Source organism: Trypanosoma grayi (genome assembly GCF_000691245.1).
Source record: "Trypanosoma grayi strain ANR4 Tgr_724_V1, whole genome shotgun sequence".
NCBI lineage: Eukaryota > Euglenozoa > Kinetoplastea > Trypanosomatida > Trypanosomatidae > Trypanosoma > Trypanosoma grayi.
In genome coordinates, this window is record NW_008826343.1 from 4286 (window position 1) to 8751 (window position 4466).

Consider the following 4466-nt stretch of genomic DNA (forward strand, 5'->3'; position numbering starts at 1 on the left):
GGGCGGCGGCTTGGTTGATGTTGGCGCGCCTGCTGGCCCGCCGTCCTCTGCAATCCTGTTGGGGCTGGGTTGTTGGGAACCGTTTCAACCAATGCCCCGCGCCGTGCTTATTCATTTTTGTCCCGGACAGCTTCGCTTATTTTGGGTGCGTCATTATCTGGGTGGGGGCCTTTTTTTTCTTATCTTCCGGTGGGGTGTTTATTGCGGGGTGCCGTTTGCGGTGCGCTCGATCACTTCCCATGCAGGCTGGGGCGCGCGCTGTGCTTTGGGCTTTCTCTGCCTTTACCTGCCTTTTTTGAAGTTTAGAGATATGGGTGAATAGAACCTCTCTGCAAGTGGCTGTTTCAAAGAGATGGGCGAAGTCTTATGCCCTTTTATTGGAGCTTTTGTAGTTTTTTTCATTATAGAAGAGATTTTGTGTTACTGCCACTTTTGCGTATGTTCTTTCTGGTGACAGCTCAGCGGACAGTTTATTGCGCGGAAACGTCTTCGCGATTGATGGCTTGGCTAAAGGGTGTTTACCTAGAAAGAGTGGCTGCGGGTTAATGTCCAGAAGCTACCTATGCGTAAGTAACACATTATAATAAAGGGTTAAAGATTATATGTTTATTTAAATTAATTAGACCATTTGCGGTATGCTGCGCCTATGATTGGGCTGGGGGTGGGTCCTAGGTGCATGAATAATTTCCTTCAATTCTTTCGTCTGCCTTTTTCCCTTTTGACCAAGCAAAAACTATTTAAGAACATATTCGGTCAAAGCAAGCGACAACTGTTTTCAGACGACTAAAATAAAATTGCATACAGAAATATTCTGCTCACAATCTCACTTTTCAGTAAAAAACAAAAAGAGAAAAAAACATGGGCACTTTAAGTGAGGCCCTCTCAAAATTTACTGCGATCTCGGCGCTTTCTTGATGACGCGCTGCAGGTGAGTTATGGCGTATTTTCTGAAAACATTTAAACTCCAAGAGAGAGTTTAAATTATTTTATAACTCAAATTTTTTTAATCTTAATTTAGAATACATGCAGCTTTTTCGTTTAGAATAATTGTCCGTGACATCTACTTCTCCCTTTTTTTTAAAAGAAAAAAAACATCTCTACCCACTGTTACACGATACCAAAATGACACGGGTTCAAAACAAATCCAAATGTTTTTTAAAATCTATACCCAAGCTTATTTTCTCGTTCTTTTGTATGGTTTCCGCAAGGCAATTGTGGTCTAACGGTCAAGATTCCCGCCTTCCAAGCGGGCGACCCGGGTTCGACTCCCGGCAATTGCAGCTTTTTAACGATCGACGCTATCGCCATCGATGGCGATACGCCTGTGTAAAAAAAAAAAACATTCACACCTTAGGGGTTTTCATATGATTTTTATCATACGACGTTCGTATCTCACACATACACTGCATCCACGTGGCAAGATGGTCGAGTGGTCTAAGACGTGACGTTCAGGTCGTCATCTCTCCGGAGGCGTGGGTTCAAACCCCACTCTTGTCAAACCTTTTTCTGTTATTGCCTAAACATCCCAACAGGCACAATTTTATTTCATTGTGCAAAAAAGGCCCTGCCGAGAATTGAACTCGGGACCCCTGGTTTACAAGACCAGTGCACTGCCACTGTGCTACAGAGCCGGACGGTACACTGTGTTGATAGGGTACTCGATATATGTGTAAAAAAACTTTTTCTTTTTAAAAAAAGTTCATGAGAAATTTTTAAAATATAGACCTAAATCATTTTCAAAGAGTTCCACAGTGATCTCGTGGCGCAATGGAAGCGCATCAGACTTCGGATCTGAGGGTTGCAGGTTCGAGTCCTGCCGGGATCGCATTTTTCCTTTTTCCCATTTTCTGAAAGGCTCCAAAAACCCACTATGAACAGAAACTCTATAATCAGAGAAATACATACAAAATGTTCACTCTTTTTCTGCAATGCCATATCTATTCAGTGGTGTTAACCCCCAAATTCAAAATCATGCTTCTAACAACCCACTATCGACTTAAGGTGTGAGACCCAAAAAGAAGTTACCTTTTCTTCAGACCCCGCTAGCTCCCCTTCGTCAAGACGTTTATCGAAAAAGCTCGTCTTCTCAAGACATTTGTCCGCTGGGTTTTCAGTGGGAATGGTATGCTGAAGAAACCGCGCTAATGGCGTGTTCTTCAACCACTACCAAACTCCGGAGAAGTTTCCAGGGGAGGACATTAAAATTCTGCATTTTTTTTTTCTTCTTGGGAGCTCTCTGAAGCAAAGTATTCCCCAACCACACTTTCAGATTAGGAGGCAAAAATTTTCTTTTGAAGGAAGACCCGGCAATGCTGGTCGAGCTGTGCAGGGGCCTCGTCTTGCATATTGGTGGAATGCGGGGTTATTATCCAATAAACCACTTGCAATCTTTAGCTCCCCAGTGTGGTAAAAATTAAATCTCACCCCAGCCGTGCTTCGACGCATCGGTTATCAGTGTGGCTGTTATTCTCTTCCAAGGTGTGATAATACTTTAGTTGTTATCCACTTACCTCGATCGCCACGTATTTTCAACCTATTTTCCAGGCGAAAAGAAGATACGCTAGTGGCAAGATCTGCACCACATTCCTCTATCCAAGACCGGTGGTATCTATCGAAGAGGGCTTAAAAAAAAAAACGAAATAAAATGCAATCAATCTTATGCCAAGCCCCGCCGCAGCGCCTAGGGAATCGGGACGCCATCACCCCAACCAAAAGTCGCAATGATGAAGTCCATTAGTGGCGGATGGGCCCTCACAGTGGCCTTTAGGCATTCTTCACTAGGTCCAATGGGGTAATTTTTATGGTTAAGATAAGAACATAAGAAGGTGTTATGATAGACTCCCGGACTCTCTGCCCCCCCCCTATTGCTTACGCCACACTCAGCTGCACACAAGTAGACCTTCTCTTCCAATGCAAGAACATACTGTCATCTGACTGAGAGACGAATATCATCTATTAATAGGTTCACTTCAATATTAGAAGGCGCTGCCCATTTCGGGTGCACCAGAATCACTGCTCCTGTTGTTGTGGAAGCCCAAAATCTCCAAAAACCTCCGGACCGGCCTTCTGCCCTCATGGGTAAACGAGTCAGTTTCACGGCAGTGTCACCCACCACTTGGCACTGAAAACAAATGCCGTGCATCCAACCGGAAGAGCAATCTGAAAGAATAAAGGCGGGAGGCCGAAGCGCGACGCCGCCTCCAACACAACTGCTGGTAGAAAACGAGCCGCGCTCTCCTCTTTCAGTGGCTGATTGCGTATTTGGCAGAACGTTACAAACTGGTCCACCAATGAAGCGTGTTGCTCCCACGCTAACGGGGGCCACATTTCTCTCGTCACCGCAAATTTCTCTTCTTTAAAGAATTGGCCCATGGTGGCGACGTGGGCGTACCTTTAAACCACAGACGAGCGCCGTTCATGGATAACCTCGGGTTGCCCCCATAAAAGCTTACAAATTAAAATAATAATAAAAAAGAACCATTTCGCGACGACGGGTGGGGCTCAAGTCCTGACATGCTCCTCGGTGTGCTTCTGCAACGGCGACGCGCGCAAGGTGGGTTGCTCCGTTTCCGGCCTGACCCATTTCCTCCACATTAACGGCTTGGACCCGCTTCTTTACAGAGGCGCTTCCCATAAGCCAGACGCTTAGCCAAACAGAACACCAAGTCAACGCAGCAAGACCCTTACTTGTCCACTCATTCCCCGCTCAAAGATCCCAGCCCCCTGTGAGAAGGGTAACAGAGTTTGATACTCCGGCCTGCCGAAATATCCTTAATGCTTGGTGGAATAAAGAAGATTCTATATTTTTAAAATAGAAAGAATATATAATTATATTCTTATTGATAGGTGCGCCCCTTCAATTATAGCCAAGTTGGTACGTTACCGAAGATTCAGAAAATCTTTTTTTGGATGCAATGGTACCAGGTTCGGTTTCGATACAAGAAAGAATTTTTTATATATCTTCACTTATTATCCTAATGTAATAAAGAGTGGTTTTTTCCCTTACTTTAGGGAAGGGAAAACCAACAATCATCCGTTTACAAATGGAAAGGAAAAACACCCCCCGTGGGGCTCGAACCCACGACCACACGGTTAAGAGCCGTGCGCTCTACCGACTGAGCTAGAAGGGCCATGTGAACATAACGCGATTACTAAAAATCTTATATAATCCTGTTGCATTTGATCGTATTTTATCATCATCACAAAAAACTTGGATCGTCATTATGCCGTTTTCTTTTTCATACAGAATAAAGGATGGGAAAAAATACGCGGGGCGGGGTTCGAACCCGCGACGTTCTGCGTGTAAAGCAGACATCATAACCACTAGATCACCCACGCTATCATAAGCGCGGCGATTGACCTCTGCAAGCGTTTATTTTTGTTTGAGAAAAAAGAGCAAACAGACAATGAAGAAACACTTCCCTTTCTTTTACGGGAGAAGGGACTGTTTTTTCGAAGCAAGCCCT

At 44.6% G+C, this 4466-nt stretch overlaps 6 non-coding genes across 6 annotated transcripts; 3 read left to right on the plus strand and 3 right to left on the minus strand.

The window, feature by feature from the left end:
- Positions 1-1208: 1208 nt before the first annotated feature.
- On the plus strand, positions 1209-1280 carry DQ04_tRNA011 (the record flags this gene model as incomplete). Its single annotated transcript has 1 exon — positions 1209-1280. It is a non-coding gene; the product is annotated as a tRNA-Gly (tRNA).
- A 135-nt stretch (positions 1281-1415) lies between these two features.
- On the plus strand, positions 1416-1497 carry DQ04_tRNA036 (the record flags this gene model as incomplete). Its single annotated transcript has 1 exon — positions 1416-1497. It is a non-coding gene; the product is annotated as a tRNA-Leu (tRNA).
- Positions 1498-1559: 62 nt separating this feature from the next.
- DQ04_tRNA046 lies at positions 1560-1631 on the minus strand (the record flags this gene model as incomplete). Its single annotated transcript has 1 exon — positions 1560-1631. It is a non-coding gene; the product is annotated as a tRNA-Thr (tRNA).
- A 122-nt stretch (positions 1632-1753) lies between these two features.
- Positions 1754-1825, plus strand: DQ04_tRNA008 (the record flags this gene model as incomplete). The annotated part of the gene is made up of 1 exon: positions 1754-1825. It is a non-coding gene; the product is annotated as a tRNA-Arg (tRNA).
- A 2232-nt stretch (positions 1826-4057) lies between these two features.
- On the minus strand, positions 4058-4130 carry DQ04_tRNA074 (the record flags this gene model as incomplete). The annotated part of the gene is made up of 1 exon: positions 4058-4130. It is a non-coding gene; the product is annotated as a tRNA-Lys (tRNA).
- A 135-nt stretch (positions 4131-4265) lies between these two features.
- On the minus strand, positions 4266-4338 carry DQ04_tRNA077 (the record flags this gene model as incomplete). The annotated part of the gene is made up of 1 exon: positions 4266-4338. It is a non-coding gene; the product is annotated as a tRNA-Val (tRNA).
- Positions 4339-4466: the final 128 nt, after the last annotated feature.